This window comes from Zea mays, chromosome 6, assembly GCF_902167145.1.
Source record: "Zea mays cultivar B73 chromosome 6, Zm-B73-REFERENCE-NAM-5.0, whole genome shotgun sequence".
NCBI classification, from domain to species: domain Eukaryota; kingdom Viridiplantae; phylum Streptophyta; class Magnoliopsida; order Poales; family Poaceae; genus Zea; species Zea mays.
The window spans coordinates 73,207,137-73,230,331 of record NC_050101.1 but is presented as its reverse complement, the minus strand read 5'-3'; the positions used below and the strand labels follow the sequence as shown (position 1 = coordinate 73,230,331).

Genomic DNA, 23,195 nt, shown 5'->3' with positions numbered 1-23,195 from the left:
AAAAGATCGAGACTCCTTCTCCCGAAGCTTTAATCGAAAATATTGACTACATCATTCGACACGCTTCGGGAAAGAAGCTGTCCAAAGAAGAAATTCTGGAAGCCAGGCACTATGCGCGAAAGTTGAAATATCCAAAGGGAGCCTTGGTTTTTAACGGGAGTAATGAAGATGATTTCTTATACTGTCTCCCGGACAACAAAGAAATATCTGTTTGTCGTGAGATAGGTAGAAGCATGGGATTCTCGAAGCTGGAAGACGGTCTTTCAATTTTGTCAAAGGATGATCTTGCTAATAGCCAAGCATACAACAGTATAAAGGAATAGAAGTTAACTTGAATTTGAGAATGAGGTATTTCGTTTGTCATGCTCAATTCTTTCTTCCTCTTGTAGGGCTTAATTCTTAGTAATGCCCTTAGGGCGCAGAAAAATATTGAAGACGAAGGCTATACGATGGCTCTGAACAACCTTCGTTTAGAGGTGATTGAATTGAGAAACAAAGGTCTTGAAAAAGACAAAATCTTAATTTCTCTAGTAAACAAAGTGAAGGAAGACAAAGCTGGTTTCAAAGCTCAGGTCGAAGCCCAAAAGACTGAAATTGAAGACCTTCGGAGACAACTGGCCGAAGCTAAGGAAAAATGCGCACTCGCACAAGCTAACCAAGAAATTAGCGAATATTGGAAAAATCATCTAGAGAAAAATGTTGAAGAGCTTCGCACATTCAAGGAAAGGTGCTTTGAAAAATCCTTGGATTGCGTAAATAAAATAAAAGCTAGCTTCGCCAAAGTGGGTGCCTATTCTACTAAAGAGAATTTCATACGAGGCGACCCCGAAGGCGTTGTTGAATGGATAAGTGGAGAAGCCGAGACCTTCGAAGAAATTTTGAGTGATCGCGGGGATGTTTGCGCGTTTTTCGGTGCGCAGGGAATTTCAGCCATCTTGGAGAAGGCAGGATGTGATCACATTAAGACCATGGCCCAGGCCGAAGCTACCTTCTCCGTAGATGATACGAAGGATCCTTCAGCTGAAGCAACCTTGATGTGCGGGAAATTTTACAATGATGTCTGGGTGAATTGTGGCCGAGATATGGCCCATGAAATTATAAAGAAAAGTGAAAAAGACACCCATGACGCCCGAGTAGAAGCAAGGCGAGCTGAAGAAGCTGCAGAGCGCGAAAAGCGTATAGGTATTATTTTTGGTTTTTAGCTTCGACATTTTGTTTTTGTGGCTTCGGGCTAATTAATTTTTCCTACTTCGGTTGAATTATCTCCGCCGCCGAAACCGTTCGATCCCCTAGCTGATCCAAAAATGAAGGAAGCGCTGGACATCATAAACATGGCTAAATCCATCGTCGACGAAGTCGTCAACAAATTGCTGAACAAAGTTGCAGAGAAAATTCTTAAAGAGGACTACATTTTATTGTATTAAACATTTTGAAAATCTTGATGTATACAATAAATGAAGGAAGATTAAGTTTCTATTGTAACAAAACTATGTAATATTTAGAGTGTTGTATTGAATATGTAAAATATTGTAGTTTATTTCTTTGCGATGCATGAAATTTACGCACATACCATTTTTGAGCCTTCGGCGAAAAAACACCTTCCCTCCTTTTCATGCTTCGTAAAGAAAAAGATCCATGCTTCGTAAAGAGAGATATCCATGCTTTGTAAAAAGAGATCTTTCTTGTAACAAGGCTGATAAAACTGTATCTCCCAAAACTTATTTCGTGCCTTAGCACCTTTTAATTTTGATGAAGCATTTGCCGAAGATGAGCTTCGTATTCAATTCTCGTATCATTGATGCAATATGATGATATGATGCAAAATGATGAGGATGCCAAAGACACACACCCACACGCCCACACTGGAACACACAAGCTCTGCATCCCCTTAGGAACGAATTTTGAGCTTCTTCACCTTCTATTTCGGTGATATAAGTTCTACATCCCCTTAGGAATGTCTTTTGAACTTCTTCGCCATCTACTTCGGTGGTATAAGTTCTGCATCCCCTTAGGAACGACTTTTGAACTTTTTCGCCTTATATTTCAGCGGTATTTGGCTCTGCATTCCCTTTGGAACGACTTTTAAGCAGAAAACTTACGCTGCGCTCCCTTAGGAATAACTTTTTGTAGCTTCGGCAATTTTGGCTCTGCATTCCCTTAGGAACGACTTTTGAGCACAAAACTTACGCTGTGCTCCCTTAGGAACGACTTTTTGTAGCTTCAGCAATTTTGGCTCTGCATTGCCTTTGGAACAACATTTGAGCTTCGTAAATCTGTGAACAAGATTTTGAGCTTCGTAATTCTGTGAGGAAGATTTTGAGCTTCGTAGTTCTGTGAGGAAGATATATTTCATTCTGATAGAAGCAAAATCATTACAAGAATTTAAAACTAAATTTACATCACTTGTTCCTTATTAAAAAGCAAAATGGCATAGAACAAAAAAGCATTTCAGAAGTAGGATATCGCTCAGTATATGTGCTTTGATTCTGGTACAGTACTATTGACTGTACGAGCTTCAGACTCCTCCCTGAAGTCACGTTGTTGCTGGGAGTGTTGGCGCCCTTCTAGCTGCTGGCTTCGGGAATAAGTAGGTTGCAGTGGTAGTGGCGGTGGAAGTTGAGGCCAAGAAGCCTGTGAATGGCTTGCCGAAGCAACAGAAACTTCAGGTTGATTGCCCATGTATTCTGGTATGCAAGGAGAGTGGCATGAAGCAGTATGTAAGACCTGCTTCGGCTGATTCTGCCGAGCTTCGGCTTCGGCGATCTCCTTTTGCTTCAGAATAGTGATTTGGCACGTTCTTGTAGTATGGCCCTTGTACTCACCACAGAATAAGCAATAAATTTTCCTAGGCTGATCCCCATATCTTCCTCCGAAGCACCTGTCGCCTCTGCCCCTTGGAGCTGGTGGCCTGAAGGAGCTTTGCTGCTGTCCCGAAGACTGTGAGGTATGATATGGCCTCTGAAGCTGGCTTCCTTTGTCATCATTCTGACTGGAGCTGTGGATTGATCTGATATGCCTAGGGTGGATTCTTCCTCCAAAGCCCCTAGTCATCTCAGAGAATCTGTAAGCTTCCTCCCTTCTTTGGCGGAAGTCGTTGTCAGCCCGGATGTACTCATCCATTTTCTGAAGCAGCTTCTCTAGAGTCTAGGGGGGCTTCCTGGCAAAGTATTGAGCCGTAGGTCCTGGTTGAAGACCCTTGATCATGGCCTCAATGACAATTTCATCGGGCACTGTGGGCGCTTGTGCTCTCAGTCGCAAGAACCTTCGGACATACGCCTGAAGGTATTCCTCATGGTCTTGTGTGCACTGGAACAAGGCCTGAGCTGTGGCTGGCTTCGTCTGAAAGCTGGTAAATAGCATGTCCTTGAGCTTCTGCCATGACGTGATTGTCCCTGGCCGAAGAGAAGAATACCATGTCTGGGCCACGTTTCGGACTGCCATGACGAAGGACTTTGCCATGACAGCTGCGTTGCCTCCGTATGAGGATATTGTTGCCTCATAGCTCATCAAGAATTGCTTTGGGTCCGAGTGCCCATCATACATGGGTAGCTGAGGTGGCTTGTAAGAATGTGGCCATGGGATAGCCTGCAATTCTGCTGCTAGGAGAGAAGCATCATCAAAAGTAAAGCTACCATGATTGAAGTCATCGTACCATTTGTCTTCGTTGAACGAGCCCTCTTGATGAAGCTCCTGGTATTGAGGCCTTTGGTCGTGATCATCTTGAGTAAGATGACGCACTTCCTCAGTAGCTTTGTCAATCTTCTTCTGAAGGTTGGCCAGCCGAGCCATCTTCTCTTTTTTCCTTTGCACCTGCTGGTTAATGATTTCGAGGTCCCTGATCTGCTGGTCCAACTCCTCCTCCTGAAGTGTTGGACTGGTGGCTTTCCTCTTTTGTCTTCTAGCCTCTCGGAGAGAGAGAGTGTCTTGGTTTGTGTCCAGTGGCTGTAGTGCAGCCCCTGGCGCTGTTATCTTCTTCGGCAGCATGACGAAGGTTGATGCTTTGCCGAAGGTTGTGGAAGTGAGTACACCGGAGGTGGGCGCCAATGTTGGGGACTTGTTCTCAAATGCTATGAATTAAGAACAAGGCAACATAGAAAGAAGTTAATGGTTAATGCCCTTCGTCCTTCGAAGCATTATTTCCCTTAGGATATAACGATCTTTGGACGAAGGTCATGAAGGACATACCTTCATCATCATAGTTTACATCGATAAAAGGAAAAGCATATGAAACATGAGAAATAACATGAATAATCATATGACATCCTTTATATGTCCTTATTATATAATCATGGATGAACAAGAACAATACTGAATTACATTTGTACCTTTTGGCTTGACAGAAGGCAAAAGTACAAGCATGACGCACGAGCGAATACAAGTCAGCGTGAACAGTATGAGGTACTGTTCATCTATTTATAGGCACAGGGCGCAGCCTATGTGAAATTACATTCATGCCCTTCATGTTCACTATTGACTTAAGAACAATCTATTGGGGACTAGATAGCCTTTTCCTCCTTAAGTCGGTTCCGTTTTCTGCTACTGAGCCGAAGCTCCCTTGCGCGTAGCTTCGGCGCTGGTTCAACCTTCGTTCTGACCCTACTCTCCATATTGTGTACAACTTCATCCCGAGTCCGAAGGTTCCTGTACATATATTATGCTTGGGAAACATTGTTAGTCATGTTTTTGAGGACCTTTGGAAGACGAAGGCCCCCAACAGATGCCAAGTATGTCAAAAATTTAGCGACTTACAGTTGGTCCCTGCAGCCAAATTACATCCTATCATCAAGCCTTGGCCTTTCAGAGGATGGGGATTAGACTTTATAGGAGAGATTCATCCTTCATCATCAAAAGGGCATCGGTTCGTGTTAGTTTCCACTGACTACTTAACTAAATAGACTGAAGCCGTTGCTCTAAAGAACATGACACATAGGGAGGTAATTAAGTTCATAACTGAGCATATTATCCATAGATTCGGCATTCCTAGACTTTGACTACAGACCAAGGGGCTTCTTTTATGTCAAAGGAGGTACGTTAGTTTGCTGAATTATATAGAATTAAGTTACTCAATTCATCTCCATATTATGCTTAGGCCAATGGACATGCCGAGTCTAGTAATAGGACATTGATTAGCTTGATAACAAAGAAGATATCTGATCGTCCTAAGCATTGGCATAAGATTTTGTCCGAAGCTTTATGGGCTCATAGAATATCTAAACACCATGCTACTAAAGTATCTCCGTTTGAGCTTGTCTATGGGTAGGAAGCAGTGTTACCTATAGATATAAGTTTAAATGTTGTTAGGTTCGCCAAGCAAAATGATCTAACTGTCGGTGATTATTATAATTCAATGATGGACAATATTGATGAAGTGACCGACAAAAGGGTGGCAGCCTTAGGAGAAATAGAAAAAGGACAAGATCATGGTCGCCAAAGCTTACAATAAGAAGGTCAAGGCTAAATCATTCTGGGTAGGGGACTTGGTATGGAAGTTTGTCCTGCCTCTGAGGAGCAAAGACCGGAAGTTTGGGAAGTGGTCGCCAAGCTGGGAAGGCCCTTATAGAGTCACGCAGGTGATGTCCAGTAACGCCTACTTATTGCAAACATTACAAGGCAAAGACTTGCCCAAGGCGTTAAACGGGCGTTTCCTCAAGCAGTATCATCCTAGTATGTGGCAAGATGCCTAAGGAAACTGAAGTGATCACATCGTGTTAGTTGCTTTTGGTTCGCTCAGCTCCGCCAAAAGGCATGGGGCATATGTTGAGCCACAAAATAGGCGGTCGGACGGTCCGGCCCTAGGGCCGGACGGTCCACGGTCCAGACAGTCCACGCGCGCGCAGAATCAATTAGGGTTCCGAGTTTCTTGCTGTGTTTGTTGACGAGATTCACGAAAATAGCTTGGGGAGTTTGTTAGTAACGGGTCCAGCCCCCTCCTCTATAAATACAGAGGTATACGACCGATTTGTAATCATCAATCAAATCAATAACACTTTTATCTCGCATTTATTTCCTGTACAATTAGGAGTAGTTCTAGTCTAGTTCTAGTTTAGCCTCTCAATCCTCAAATTCAACGCTTCTCTTCGACTCTATGTCGATTAGAGGAGTCTAGGTCAGTCTGCCCGAGCCTAGACATCACCTAGGATCTCTTCTCCCCGACGGGGTCCCTCTTGGGAGCGAGATCCAGGCGCCGTCGGTGACCTTTCGCTGCCCCCTGAGTACGCATGGACCGTCCAGCCCCAGGGCGCGGACCGTCTGGCCGACAGGCAGGAAAACCCTAGCTCTGCGCCAGGTCGCGGACCGTTTGGCCCCTGGCCATGGAATGTGACAGAACCTCCCAAGTCATTAGGCCCACCTACAGTTGTCCTTGTCCAGCAGACCTTGGACAACCCTGTAGATGCACCTAATCACTCGACAAGTTTGGTATCTGTATCTTTCACCTTTCCCAAGAGCGTTTCACCCGTCACGCAGATATTACAACACATTGGAGGAACGAATAAGCGGAAGCAATTGTAGTAACTTAATTTACATTAAGATATAGAAAGAGTGTTATTATTACAGACCAGAGTATACGAGTGCGGAAGTATTATTATTACAAACTCGGGAGGCAAAAACCCCTCCCACTTAAAAGTATAATGTTTTTAAAAGGAGGACAACATCCTCCCGAGGCTTCACTCTTGAGATTCTTCCTTTGGCACCACCTTAGAGCAAAAGCAACAAAAGTTTGCTACTTCCTCACCTACAACAACATGGGTTCGAAAACCCTGAGTACGAAGTGTACTTTTGCAAGTCTTACCCGTCAAAATAAAAGACTCTCAAGGATATGCTGGCTTTGAGGGAGTCCAGGTAAGGCTTAATCAAGAATCAAGACTCTGTTTGCAAAAATGCTTACTAATAGTGGATCCTTAAAAATCTAGTAATATTAGCAAGTTAAGTCATTACTTGAATCTAGAGTTCTTTCTACCCTAGTTCAAGCACTTGGCCTATACTAGCCATCTTTTTATCAACCCTTCTTGTTCACTCGAATGCTCGGCAGTGACCAAGTCTTCATGTCTGAGAAGTAACGACGATCCAAATCGAATAATACCCAGCTGGGGATCTCCAATCACACGACATATGTAGCACTTAACCCTTGCATATGTCAACTCGCCACCGGGGTTCTTAAGACTAGATCGGGTTCACGCCAACCGAGAGCACAGATACACCACCGTCCAGCCTCTTGGCACAGAGGGTACACACTACTCTCGCCATCTCTCCATTCCCATTTCGTGTTGTCCTATTCTGGTATTAGTCTACCCGAGGCAAAGCTTACCTATGATGAGGCATGTGACCAGTTAAAAGGTCCTCAATCATCAAGCCTACATCGACACGGTCCTTAATCGACGCAGACGGAGACACTACACCAAGACTCTCTTCTCGTGCAAGTCACCCACCCGGTCTTAGCTTTATCATTTAAAAACCCAAAGTTTGGTACCTGGCAGAGGTACATCTTTTCCGATGTTGAACCCATCATGGCCATGATGGATCCACCATCAAGTTTTATTTTTGAAAACATCCCATCCCACTTGAAGCATCATCTTTTGTCAAAACAAAACATTTTGTTTTTCTAGAGCAAGACTAAGCATCAGAAAAACCTTTTCATAAAATAGGTGATCAAGGAAAATTAATCAATCTTCCAAGGAAGTAAATGCATCAATTGTTTAGCACACAACTCCTATCACCTAATGCATCAAGCAAGTGAGAAAGATTTTAAAATAGCAAGGAGGTGGCAAATGCACCAGGGCTTGCCTTGTGTTATAGGAGAGTTGGGCTCTACTCCACAAATATCAAAATATAAGCAGTTCCTGGCAGGTGGGTCTTCAGGTGGTGGTGTAGCTCTTCCTTCTTCAACCTCTACTTCTTCCTCGTTCTCTAGATATAACCATATATAACCATGAATGCTCATGTAATGCTTATGAAAATGCAATAATAGAAAAGGTTTATCAAGTTGTATCTTGAATACAACATTCCTTCATGGTACTCCAGGAAACTAGGGTCTTTGGAGTTAGTTCTTCATTTGAGAGGGCAGACATTACCTAGAAGACTAGGGTTTTAGGTTTAGGATTCAAACAATGTCCAAAGCAAGCCAAACTTCACCCAAGGTTTCTAAATATCATTTTAAGCTTATCCAAAAATTTTGGTGCTTTTTGGAGTTACTAAGGAGTATAGGTTTGAGCCCTTTTAAATACTGAATAATTCCTGGTTTGGACTAAAAATCCTAGAACTATTCTTATTAAATACTATAGAAATTTAGTAGTCCAAAAAAATTGGTCTCATATTTTTAGTATCACCTCCTATGCCTAATGCAACATTATAGGTAGGCAGTGAATAAATTAAAGTATCACAAATAAAGGAAGTTAGATGTCGGGGCTCGCCTTTCTCGAATGAACTGGGCGGTGATTAGGACACTCCTGAGCTTCAGCTTCTGATTCACCCTCTTCCACAAGAATTCTTAGCAGCTCCTCGACAATTCCCACTGGTACTTCCTCTTGTGATCCTATACGATGTATGGATGCAGTATGAGGATACATGATGCTTCATGCAACAGATGTATGATGCTTATGGGTGCCTGTAGTGTGCATATTCTGAGTAGATTTACTATGTAGAGGTTTCTACAAGATAGTTTACATCGTCTAAGAACATGTAGTTTGTCTTTTCTTGGTTGGTTCTGACTAGTATTTAAAGAATCCACATAACTTCACCCAAATTACACTACAATGTATTTCTAATTACCTTACACATACATGTGTAGACACACTAAGAAATATTCTTCATTTAGCCCCTTTTCTTTTTACAAGTTAGTTATCTCCTAGTGAGAAGGACTTTGCTCACACCCTAGCTATCATAACCGTAATTATTTACTCAATCATTCTAGGTGAAATCATAATTGAACCTAGAATTCCTTGCAACTATTCAAACCTTTATATTCCATTTAATTGGACTTATATTGTGGATACTACTCGACCACTTCCAAATTTACTACAAAAATTATAGCAGTTAGTATTCATCTGCCGTACTCTACCACAGAAATTTCAATTGCTTTGGACCATTATTTTGACTGCACAAAAATAACAAGAAATGGTGTAGAAAGTAATTTAAACTACATTGCATCGCTAAACTAGTCAAACAGTCATTACCAGATTTTTCATATACTTTACTTGGCCTAACAACATGTCACAAAAATTCACACAAACCTTTTCTTTATAAGTCTTTTTCTATGGTTTTCTAAAAAATCACATTTTCCATTTTTAATTTATACGTCAAAATTTCTCTGCATAACTGATGGTCCATGTTAATTCTAGAGGTGGTCAATGACACATGCCATGCTCACAAAAAGTTTCACAATAATACTTGATGCTTTGCTATTTATTTTCTATTTTCTAAGGAATCAACAACTTAACCTTTTAATTCACAAAAACGAATTCATTAACAGAACATACCTCTAAATCAATTATCACAGATAGAAAACCTTTAGAGGAACCTAATAAAATTTGGAATCATATTTTTCTGACCAAGGAGTAATTTATTTTATTACTTATAAGGAAACTCGGTTTTCCTATTTAAATTCAAACTATAAAAACATTCAAACCTTGACATGCAATATTTTTAAACCATAGATCTAGCACAAAGGAGTTCTTTAAAATTTATTTCACTATTTTTTGAGTTCAAAAACTCTAGTTATGGATTTCCCAAGGTTCTGTATGTTTTAAACCGAAAAAGAAAAAGAGAAAAATGTAAATTGTTTTGCATGTCAGCCCCTCGGGTTCTAGTGAAATACGAATCCTACTCCTAGGTCCTTGTTACACCCGGGTTTCGGGGGCACCAAGACCCGGGCGTGGAATAATCACCAAGTGTGCTATGATCAAGTCTCACACATATGATGACTCATGGTACAGAAATGAATGTCACATCATTTATATAACAAAGTTCTGTACAAAATAATTAAATAATTACATCATATGAAGACAATGATCCAACAACCCAAAGTTGACAGGGAGACGAAGACCTAGACCTCTCACGAACACATCGAGCCATCCTCCATGCTCCTCATCCTGGGGTACCTTTTCTTGACCTGGGGGGATGTGAGTACAACAATGGTGAGCTCACAATGTTCATCGTTCAACAAGTTGTGGGAAATAATGTGCCTGAACTCACCAAAGGTGGGAGCTCATATGAAGTGTAAGGCTTACCAAAGAGGATGGTTTAAGCTGAGCATTGCTTTTAACGTTGGTCAAAAATTTATTAACAGTTACTAGGTATAAGTAGATACCAACCCAATTAAATAAGAGATCAATATTAATAACAACACCCGCGATGCAATGCATATGACAAATTGAGTTTAATTCCATAAGTTAATCATGTGAGGGTCCGAGCCACTCGTGACCATGAGCATGGCTGATATACCAGTTTTACACTCTATAGAGGTTGCACATCTTTACCCACAAGTCGTGTTACCCATTTGCCATGGAGTTGATCAGACCCCATACACCTCTACCAAGGAAGCGAGGAAGGGTACCACTACGAGGCCTTTACAAAGTTCCACTAGCTTCAGAAAACCTGCTACAGTTTCTAGGAAGCGCAACATAGGAATCCCCCGTCCGAAAAGCCATCGCAACAAAATCAGCCCAAGAACGTCCCTATACCGACCACTCCCCTACTGCCCTTGCCCCTTTCGAGTAAGGTAGTCCTCCACTAGATTTCCTAATTAGTCAACCAAGGGCGTCCCTGCACAGCCGGTTTTGGAAGGTAAACCAAATGCGAACCATGTACGTGCTAGGATCAGAAACTCACGTACACAACGATTACATAAATGAATCATCATAGCACAATGCTTCGAATAACAATAAATAATAAGTAATAATATAAATCAAAGTACATAGAATCGAAACATAGCCAACATAAATTAACCCGCTAGAGGCAGCTGACTGGGGAGGTCGCTAGCCTAATCCTCGAACTCATCGATGTCCTGGAACTCCTGGAGATCTGCCTCGACGCCTTCTTCTTTACCTAAGCATAGATTGCACCAAAGGCAACTTGGTGTTTTGTCAAAGCAAGGGTGAGTACACATCAACGTACTCAGCAAATGTCCCGTTTGGCTGAGGTGGACTAGCTTTATGTGGGTTAAGCTCAAGTAGTTGCTTTTAATTGGTCAGGTATTTATTATTAGTGGAAGCCAAATTTTAGCAATAACCAACACGTGAATCATTTCCTCATCGAGGAACATCATATCATCATCGTAACCAAAACCATCAATAGAATCGTTGTATCTCAGGTAATCTGTATCTCTAATCAAAGAGGATCCCAAGGCCGCTCATAAACGTGAGCACGACTGATATATCAATTTCTAATCCTCTGCAGAGGTCACACACTTTACCCACAAGTCGTGATTCCCGTTCTGCCCGGAGATCATGACTCTCCATTGATCACTACCAAGGTGACTTAGCAGGGTCTCACTACGTAGCCTTTACAAAGATTTCCCAGAGGACATAGCCACCCGTTAGGTTTCTCCAGTTTGATAAACACAGTACCTCTCCCCAAAAGAAGGGTGGCTAACAAAACCAAATCAAGAACCTCTGCAACCAGCCTCGGCAGAGCAAGTATTGTACGCGCCCGGACCCCATTGACGGCCCTATGGCGAAGCCAACTACTCCTCTGGTTGCTCTAATTAATCAGCTAAGGGTGTCCTATTCCACTCTCATGGTTGCACTGTTATCCCGGGTGTCGCTCCACAAACAGGTCCTTACTGAGAGGTACTCAGGAAAATGGCCCGAGTACCCTAAAGTATCACAAGAACATAATCGGGATAACATCATCGTATCATAAATATTCACATCATGTTCATTGATTAAAATAAAATAATAGCATAAAGCTAACCAAGATTACCCAAAAGGTAAGCAAGGATAAGTAAATACAGACTAGTCCATCCTTAGGTTTCAGTAATGTAATGCAGGACGGTGAATTATAAGTATGTAGGACATAATAGGTCAGAGGACACTTTCCTTCACCAAACAGATGCTCAGGATATTCAGTCTCGTAGAACTCGAAGAACCAGATCACTTGGTCGCCAACGCTTGACCGTCGATTCCTCGAAGCTCGGAAACGAATCGCGATCTAATCGCAACGCGAAGCGAAGACGAACAGTCACAAGAAAACAAATATATATATATATGAACATTACACCATTCAAAGAAAAATATAATAAAACATGTAAAACGAAAAAGAGCGCACTACTACGGTCACGCGAGGAAAAAGAAACGCGATAGTCGGAGCTATGGTCGAGAAGTTAACAGGTTTACGCTAAACAAATATTAAATAGAATATTAGTTCAGCATAATTATAATTACATGAATTGACATTATCATATCAAATATAAATTAAAACTACTACTTAGCTTTGACTAACTTACTATTTTAATAGTGGACGATTAAATAAATAGTTAATTAATGGACATCAGTGATTATATTCGAATGGTTTAATATCGCGTGCGGACAGCGCACGACACGTGCAAGCAACGAGCGACACGCGAAACAGCATGATAGCGTGCAACCGAAGCACGGACACGCGCGACATAGCACACTGATGATACACGAAATAGTGCACGCGGCCAGCGCGAACCAGCATGGCACCACGTGCGAAACATCACGTACGACAGACGAGAAAAACTAAATACGTGACGCGTTTATACTAAACAAATACTAAATAAATAAAAAGTAGTTAAGTTAATATTAGCCATGTTAATGTTTCTTATAAAAGCGGAAGTTGAATACTACACATTTAATCTAATTGGAATGTTAATCTAATAAATATTAGTCGAGCAAACCTTAAGTTAATTATTTAAAATATGTGACCTGATGAAATAACATTATTAACATGAGTGTTTATAAATGAAAACAATTTATTATCACGCGCAGATGCCGCACGATACACGTGATCGACACGCGAGATACGCGCGACACGCGAACCAGACGCGTGGCACGAACACGCGAAGAAATGATGATGACGCGCAACAGCACGCGAATGACACGCCAACACGCGCGACAACGCGTGCAAAAGGCGCGCGACAACGCGAACGACACGCGATGACGCACGTGAAACAGCACCGCGGTTCGCGAAACAACGCGCACGACATCGCGCGACACACGCGAATCAACGCGATGACGCGCAAACAACACGTGTGATGAGCAAACATCGACGCACGACATGCGCGAACAATGCGACAAGCAAGAAGTCATTAACAAATGTCGTGTTTAGAATGAACATATATTAAACCAATTAATATAGACATTTAATTTGGCATAAATCATGCTAACGTCCAATTATACTTGTGCAAATTTAAAACTATATATTAGTTTTAATTGGATCACTACTTTAATAGGCATTGGATAAACAAACAAACAATTAATTAATTAGATAAAACACACGTCACGATAAAATAACTTTATTGACTCAGTGGTGAAATTATTACGAAGCTAATGTAAGTTGAACGAAGGGAACCAGATTTATAACGCAACATATATTAAATATTTAGTACTTCACGAATTTTAAGTGACGTGGCTAATTATTATTCGCTATAGGCTAGCCACACCTATGGTCACACGAAACGCAGCCATAGAAGGTCCAAGTTTAGGATCACATGAGGCTAGCTTCTTCTTCCCGTACTACAGTACGCACGCAAGGATGGAGAGGTCGGAGGTTCATGCCACGCCATAGACATGCGGGGGTAGGGGCCGAGCCGGCTGCCGGCGGCTCACCGGCAAGGGGGCTGGGCTGGCTAGGCACACTAGGTCCGACGCGCAGGGGGCTCTGCCCTGGCCGCTGCGTCGGGGCCTCACCCTCACCATGGCCTCTGGCCGACCTTGCCGCTTGGCCGAGTGGGCAGGGACCAAGGAGGCGGTTGGGCGTCGGGTGGAGGGAGGGAGAAGGAAATACTCGCCTGCTCACGATGATCGGCGACGGCGGGATGAGCTTGGTGCAGGCGGAGCTCCGAGCGCAGGCTCCGCAGCGGCGGCTCTGGCTTGCCTGCTGGCTGCTGCTGCACGATCGCAGCAGGCACGACGAGGCCGAGCGCCACGAGGGCGAGCACGATGGTGGCTCACCGGCCGGCGGCCGAACCGTCAAAACGCTCCGTGGATCCGAGCGCGAGGGAGACGAAAGCATACATCGTGGGTGCGTGCAGCTTGACGCCTCGACCTTGGCGGTTTGGAGAAGGAAAAAATAGAGACTACATGCGTAGGACGTGGCTGCATGGGGCCGGCCATGTGGCTGCCAGGCTGGCCAGCAACGCAGGTGGTTGCGCCTGGACGTGGGAGGGCTAGGGGGAACGCGGAGCAGGCCGAGGTGAGGGGCTGGGCCGATAAGAGGAGATGGGCCACGGCTGTGCCTGGGCTGGCTAGCGCGAGCAGAGGAGAGTGCGAGCTGGGTCGCGGGAAAGGAAGTGGATCTGGTGGGTCGGCTCGCGGGGAAAAAAGAAAAGGGGCGAGCTGGGCCTTTTTGTTTCTATTTTCTTCCCACATTCTTTTACCTATTTGTATTCAAATTTAGATATAGCTTTTGAATCCAAAATTCAAATGTACTTCATGAGTTTGAATGGATGCACCACCACAACAATTGACCATACAATAAAATGTCTCGGCATGTTATGCAATAATCAAGGACTCTTTTAGGGTTCTATTCTTACTAGGCTTACACATATATGAAACAAAATGACTCTCCACTATTTAGAAAAAGAGTAGAAAAGAAGGAAAGTAAGAGGGTAACACCTGAATTTGGTGGATATTAGAAAAAAAATTTATACCCCCAAATTCAGGGTGTTACAGTCCCATACCATCCTTGTGGTAACACTGTTTTACCGAGTGGTCGCTCCATGTTCCAATTAACAATATGATCTTATCATGAACAATAATTAAACAACATAATTGGAACATGATCATAATAAAACATTAGTTTCCCAAAACCAGATAGAGCAATAGCAAATCTACCCAATAGGTCATCTGTTTGCAAGGTGGGGAATAAACAATGCTAGGGAAACCTATTAGGTCCCATCAAATTAACTTGAGCATGTAACAGTGATTAACAGCAGACATTATTAGCTAAAAAGGAGTGATCAAGGGCATAACTTGCCTGGGACTCGAGATTCTAGGTACCAGGATGATCTTCAAATTCTCGTGACCTCACTGCTATTCGTAGCAATACAAACAAACATGATATAGGCAAAATTAACATCAGACCAAACATAAGCACAAACTACATATTAATATTCTACGCGTTGTAACGAGATCGCTGGTTCGAGAACCACTAAATTCGGAGTTACGGTTATAAATATATGATTTCCCAAGTTTTGTGAGGCTAAATAGTGGTAATATACATATTCTTTGTTAATTAATGTGATTCCCATGGGGAGATATTTATTAGAAAATAGTTCCACCATAATCTAAGTTACTATTGAATCAAAACCAAGTTAAAAAATCATACTTAGTTTTTAATAAAAAATGATTAATCTATTTAAACATAGGTTAAATTATTATCCAATTATAAAAGTGGAGAATATGATGTAAATTAGTACTATACTGTTTGGACAATATTATAATGAATCTAATGCAATTGGAACGGATTGAATCGGAGCTAAAAAGAATTAGTTATGCTTTTTCTAAGATTTTGGAATTACTTTTGCATTAAAAATTATTTTCGAATTAATTTTATCCATAACCAAAGGTGTTTGGACCGCGACCACTATTAGATAAAAGCTCAGGGTTGAATTTGCGAAGAAAAGGACCTCTGCGCAATTAATTTTGGACTAAGGCTAGACCACGGGTTTAATTCACCAAAGCACAGGGGCTCGTATGTGAAATAGGCTAGCCGAAAAGGATCTGTTTGTTGCCCAGCCACCTGATCATGATCCGGCGGCCCGGATTAGTCGCAGCCCTCATCAAATCGGTATACAATGAAAGCCCCACGATTCCGGATCGATGTTCATGATCCAAGCGAAGGTCCAAGCGAAGGTGGTGGCGGGCTCGCCGGAGCCACACCCGTTTGCGCACATGAGAGTCATTTGCCTATCCAATAGAAGCTACACAGAGTGGGGATGATGGTGAGTTGGTGACCATGTGGAGGGGAAACTCACCAATGGTGACGATAGGGAAGGTACTGGCCACGCTAGGGTGTCGATCGGAGGCAGCGGTGTGCTTTCGATGAGCAATCAGCTTAGCCCCGAAGCAATACCCGCCAAATTGGTGTTACCCAAAGCTTCTACTCGGCCCGACGAACATCTGGGAGGTCCTCTCAATGACTATCCATGGCACAAAGCCTCTGTCCACGGCATCGGCGGTGATTTCCTTGCCCTGACGAGAAATTCCGGTCACGCTTCATGCCATCCAAGCACGGCGAGACCATGGATGGGTGCTGTACCCACGGGCGATGCACCATGCCGAGGTTGAAGCGACGGTGGATGAGCGGGATTGGCTACAACGGCGACGGTGCTCTTTTCTTTCTCTGTGTTTGCGATAATGGTAGGGCGACCATGGCTCCGTGCGCGGCTTTGGTTTTGGAGGGCTAATGGGGGGGGGTCTGCTTATATGCACGTGGGGCGAGGATAGGCAATGGGCAGGGATGAGGATCCTCCTAGGCGGAGTCCGCATGAATGGCGAGATCCACGGCCAACGCAACAACCCAAATCCGGCGCCCAGTCTATTGCGTTCTGATGTAGAGGACGCCCCTGACACCATGGGCCCCCGGCGCGGCGAAAGCAAGGCCTCACGAAGCACCCGTTCGAGCAGGCCCGATTGCCAGCGGTTGCAGGGGGTATGCGAGCGCACGGGTGAGACTAGCAGGGGGCCCGCTAGTCGGCGCTGTGGGAGATCCCTGGGTCGCGTGGATTGCTTCGAAGGGAACCAGGCCGAGAGAGGGGATATGGAGTGGGCCGCCGGGATAGGTTCTGGCCCAAGCTTAGGCATCGGGCAAGTTTCTCCTTTTATATTTTTTCTGGTTTTATCAATCTCCTTTCTAATTTCAAATTCAAATATGGTTTCGATTAGCAAATTCAAATATGAATGAAACAAACAAGAAAACCCCACATGAGGTGAAAAGAGAAGTTTTGATGTATTTATTTATGATTCTATTCGTTTAGATTAATGCTCCCAAATGTGAAACAAAAAAATCACTCAACAAAAACAATTATATTTACCTTTGTTTTATGGTCTTGTTATTATATTTTATATTTATTGTTTTTTACTTTGATTGATTGGTGAGTATTACCAGACCACCAAAATGGTATTTTGGGTGTTACAGTCCTTGGATACTATTCCACTGAGTCTATGACCGTTTGCGAAAAAACTCCTTGGCTTTGATCTATTTGTGCACTACATCCATCGTCTTCCTTAGAACAGAGAGAGAGAAGGGAGATGAGGCGCGCTTGGTCGACGGCTTACCGACGACGATGCGAACGAGGCAACGGTCGGGGAGTATCAGCAGTCGACGGTGAACTCGACGGCGTCCTCGGCTCGACAGGTTGTGGACGGAGACGCTCGGTCCACGCGCGCCGGCGGGAAGCGAAGAACTGCGACGTCGACGACGGTGCTCGGAGCTTCTCCGAGCTCAAGCGAGGGGCTCCGGGTTCTTGGCTCGGCGGCGAAGCAAGGGCGGTGTTCGGTTTGGACGGTGGTGGACGAGGGAAAGCGCGGCCACGACCTTAGCTCGCATCGGCCATGGCGACGCGGCGTCGGGGTGGAAGAAGAAAGCGAGGGCGAGAGTGGGTGTGAGAGAGTGAGACGAGAGCAAAAGGAGGCGAGAGTGGCTGGGTGCTCGGTGAAATGGAGCAGGCGCGTCTGCTGGCTTGCCCACCCGCGCGGACAAAGAACGGCGCGGAGCAGGGCGCAGCGACCACGTGTCTTGTAGCCGTTGGCCGGCTCACACACTGGATTGTCCGGCGCTCCGCACGGACCATCCGGTGAATTATAGCCGAAGGAGTCTGCTTTTCGCAAGAGCAACCCGTTCGGCCGGACAATCACCGGATTGTCCGGTGCTACCCAGAGCAGACCGAATGCTTCTTTTTCATGCCAACATTTCTTTGCTCTTTTTGGCTCGACTTCATATAGTCCCTAACACTTAGACAAATATAATTAGTACCTAAAACAATTGACTAAGTACTAGAAGCATTCATTTTTCACTTGGAACCATATAGATTTTTAGTATGCCCATTTTCAAGCCTAAAAGTGCCTTTTTCTCAATTTGCTTTAACTATATGTGCTTATGCTCATACAAGATTATGTTAGTCTAAAATAATGTGTTGAATATTTAATCAACAAAACAAAATAGAAATGACCCAAAGACACATTATAGATTATAGATTTGTAGAAAATATGAAAGTACGATGTAATTGTGAAGAAAATATAATATACTAGTAATTGATAAGCAAAGTATCTCATGATAAGATAATGTGAAGAAGATAACTATACAAGTGTTCTTTCGAAATGCAAAATACATGAAATGGGAAAAAGAATATAGATAATCTTATAATTACTAAGTAGATAGATAAGTGTTGTGTTAGGATATGGATATACGATAGATAGTTTCACCAAACACATGTCAAAAACAGATAGAGGTGTGACCGTGTGACACAGAGGTGGTAACTATGAATTTGAAAAGTGAATAATAAAAGTCTAGCACAACCGGATAAAGATTAAAAAATCTAAAATGATAACCGTGTAAGAATTAATATAAACTAAGCAAATATCAATGTTAAGGAATTTTGGTTAGTCATGTATATTTCTTATGTCCCACAATTACTGGCCCGTGCGCGGCAACATGAATTGATGATGGACTGCTCCATGGTATAATTCAAACTTAGATGCCATATCAGTGGAGAGCTTATATTCTAAAACAACCATTTTAATGTAAGAGAAACAATTCAAATTGTGTGCTAATCTATATAGCTTGAGTATAACCGTAGTTTCCATACATATATATCATGCATTATTAGTGTTACATGAATTGATTTGCAAGCTATGGAGATTTATTTTTGTCTATTTTCTTAATGCTAGTTGATTGATGGCGTTCCACACAAATGGCTCCCACGCTTCCCGAGTTGCTCGTTCAACCAAAATGTTAGTCTTTGGTTAATCAAATTTCTTCACGTGTTGCTTCTCATCCGTGAAAATTTCATGTTCTTATAATTCGGCTTTCCATGATAGCGAACCACATCATTCATATAGATGGTGTCCTCGTAATGTTTTCGTGATGCACAACCATTTTCGCGCGGCTGGAGGTGGCTGCCGAAAATAAGCTTATTTTCGGCTGCCTCTAACACAGCTGCCAAAAATAAGGCTATTTTCGGCGGCCTCTGATACCGCCGCCGAAAATTACATTTTATTTTCGATGACTGTGTTAGAGGTCGCCGAAAATAAGGTTTTAAAATCCGCCTCTGGCTCGTTCCTCTCTTCTCTCTATCTACTGCTCCCGCGCGTCTTCTCTTCTCTCTGCGCGTCTTCTCTCCGCCGCCCTTCCCCGCGTCGTCTCCGAGACGCGTGCCGCTGCCCCATGCCACGCGCCGCCCGCCCCGCCGCTCCGACGGCCGCCAAGCCCTCGACGCGCCGCCGGCCACGCCGCACTCTGCCCCGTCCCGTCGTCTGCCGTCACCCTCAGCTCCCGTCGACCTCGGCTCCCATCAAGGTTATTTTTTTTGCGTATTTTATTATATATTTTCGGCGTCCGTTATTTAATTGCCGCCGAAATTAGTATATATTTGTAATTTTGTTTGTTTGATTAGTGTGTGTGATTAGTATTATTGTTTAGTTCGATTTCATTAATGTATTAGTGGTATATATGGTTTAGGGATTAGAGGCATATTGTATTTGTAACATTAATTTTATATTAATATGTGGTACTATTATATTATTAGTTTTATAAGTACAATATATTGTTTAGTGGAAGCGAGGTTATGCTGCCGATTTTTTTTGGGTCCTGTTAGCTTGTGGGTTTAGAACCCATCCTTGCCTATACATGTAGGACCGATATCCTTGACGAAGTTGAATAATGTTTTCACGATATGGTTCGGTTTAATAGTCTCAAGCATGGCTGAAGATCATGTATAGATGTACAATGGCTGAAGTAGGAATGAGCGTCATTCTGATGATTGGGTAGCCAAGTCCAAAGATTTTGTGGACCACATATTCTCCTTGTCATTAACCAACACTGTCAGCTACCCTTGTAGGCGGCATGAAAACAATATGTCATTAATAAGGAAAGAGTTAGCCTAGATCTTTGTCAGTTTGGATTTATGCCCGGATATGAGGTGTGAGAACATCATGGTGAGGTAGTACTCAACCCGAATGTAGAAAAGGAGGAGAACAATGATTGAGATGACGATGATGCGATGCATGAGATGCTAGATTCGCTACGTCCAGAGTTAAACCTAAGCTCCAAGGATCCTGCCACACTAGAGGTTTCCAGATTTTTAAACTACTAAAAGACTCTGAACAGTCGTTGCATGAACACACAGATGTGAGTATACTCACTTTTGTGACCCGGCTTATGACCATTAAGTCCAAGTATTTTTTTCTCGAACAACTGTTACAATGAGATTTTAAAGTTATTAAGAGATGTGCTGTCAAATCCCAATAAGTTGCCTAAAGACATGTACCATTCAAAGATAATTATCAAAAGGTCTCAGTATGGATTATGAAAAGATTGATGTGTGCAAAAATAATTATGAAAAGATTATGTCTTCTTTTTTTCCTTAGAATCCAAACCAGTACGACTTCGTCAACGAGTTGTTCGCTTCTGGAGGTAGTGGTCACAACTCCAATGACCCCGATATGTGATGGTTTGAGTCTTGTGCTGATTTGTGAGTTTGTTTTATGTTGTAATGGACTATGTAATGTATTTGTGAACTGTGAACCATTTGTGAACTGTGAACTTGATTTTGGTGAACTTCAATGTGGTTGTGAAGAATTACAATACTTTGTGTTAAATGTGTGCAATTATGAAATTATTGTTTCTGTCATATTTTTGTGATTATATTGTTGCTGAAGTTGCTGTTTTTTGCATTTCATTTATTTCAATTTTTTCTCTGAAATTGTTAATTTTCGGTGGCCAACTTGTGGCCGCCGAAAATAATCATGGCACATTTTCGGCGGTCAGGTGACAACTGTCGAAAATAAGCATTTATTTTTGATGGCGGCCACCGAAAATAAGCTATTTTCGGCGGCTGTCACCTGGCCGCCGAAAATAAAAGCTTGTTTTTGGCTAATTTTTTCTGGCGACTAGAGACCGCCGAAAATAAGGCCCCGAAAATAGTTTCGGCGACAAAGGCCTTATTTTCGGTGGCAAAGGCTGCCGAAAATGACTGTAGCTGCTGTAGTGATGATGATATATCATGCTATGGCACGTAACCTTGTATTTTATATTACTTGTAGGCTTGACCTATGCAATCATGCTTAGCTCCTATTTCACCTACTCATAGAAAAAAATCAAGTCATTGGCATGATTTGATAGTTTAGAGGCAACTGGAAATGAGATATTCGAATGTTTGTCATTCCTCCGTCTGGCACTCTCGGCAGGTGGTGTGCAACCATCTATCCTGTTTCTGGCACTCTCAGAGGATGATGAGTCTGAAATCAGACACAATGAGGTTGTCGAGCTCATCGACGAGTATGTTTTGCGGCTTGAGCTTATGGTAGTAGGCGTCGTGCCTGTGTGAGTACTCGAATGAGTCGACCAACTGGTGGAAGTATCTCCTGGTGATGTCCTACTTGAGTCAGCCCCTATCGACTGAAAGAGACGTAAGTGTTCATGATCCTCATGTAACGCCAACAAGGAGGAGGGCGTAAAGGAGGGCGTAGTCTGTCGCATTATGTGCTTTGAGTTGTATCTCAGTGAGCTGAGCCTATGATTTGTTCTTCCTTATGGATTGGTCGACTCACTATTAGTAGTTGACTACTAATAGGCTAGCTTGTGTTCGATTATTGGTTCTAATTAAGTGCTATTTCTAGTGACTGTCGAGTAGTGCAACAGGTATCAATATTGTGGCCTTACCACATACCACACAACTATTGTTTTTGGTATGGAAATCGGGTGATCAATTACTTGAAATTTCATTGCATTTGCATCTATGATTGGTTTCGTCCATTCAAGAAATCGCCTACAATTCATGCATGAGCATGCTTTTGGCCTCATGTTAGTTAAACGTGAGGCCCAATGGGATGCGTAGTTGGTTGAAACGCTTTCATTTGGTCCCTCACCTCGAATGAGTCTTTGAACAACCTCTGTCAACGTGATGCTAGCCAGGTTTACCCCATCCTAGCCTCTTCCAACGAGCATGCTTCGAGCGTGATGGATAACCGGAGACATGGTGTCACAGCATGGGATTGTGTAGAAATGATGCTGAGTCAAGCAGACTACATTGAAACAATGCTTGACTCCTAGTTGTAGATGCCAGTTTCAAGTTGTTGTGCCTCAAACACATTTAAGAGAGAATCAGAGTTCTTGTGGTATTTCACCCCTGACAACGACTGGGCTCCATTCATTATATGTTAACCACAAAACCCACTATACAACAAAGATAATGATGAGGATGAATCAATCAAAAAATTTCAAGGCAAACCAGGTCCGTTGGTCACTAAGGGAAAAGGTCATAATTCATGCTTGTACCGAGGCATGAAAATTCCACAAACTTATCCTCAAACATTTTGATAATTTATGTTCCAACAGGAAGAACCGTCAATCCAAGGATTGCTAGAAATGTTGCCATTGTTGTTATATTCCAACTGAAATAGTAACTGCTCCTAACATTTGACTCTGAAAGCAAAATCACTATTGCATTTTGGTTGATAATCTCCATTGCATATTTAAGCATGAAGTATAAGTTCTCAGCCCTTGGTTAATTTTCCTTCCTCACATTTTTGTTGCTTCCCTTTTGTGAAAAATGTCATGTACATCATACATTTGTCATGTTTTTCTCACAATGAAACCTGCTATGGTGTTTATTTAAATGCATCGGGTGTTTGCCATGCTTCACGGGGCTACAACCAATGGGTCATGCCGAACTTCTGTTTTACCCACCCCTTATTAAATTATTCCCATGACTTGAGAGTTTAGAGGCAACTGAAAATGAGGGGCGCTGCAATATGGATGTTAAGTTTTGAATTGTGCAAATAGTTTTCATCCATCGC

The 23,195-nt window shown here is 42.8% G+C and overlaps 1 pseudogene across 1 annotated transcript; it reads right to left on the bottom strand.

The window, feature by feature from the left end:
- Window positions 1–21,457: 21,457 nt before the first annotated feature.
- On the bottom strand, window positions 21,458–22,043 carry LOC100277539 (CBL-interacting protein kinase pseudogene; annotated as a pseudogene). Its single transcript, NR_157081.1, has one exon. The product of NR_157081.1 is annotated as a CBL-interacting protein kinase pseudogene (transcript).
- Between the last annotated feature and the right edge of the window lie 1,152 nt (window positions 22,044–23,195).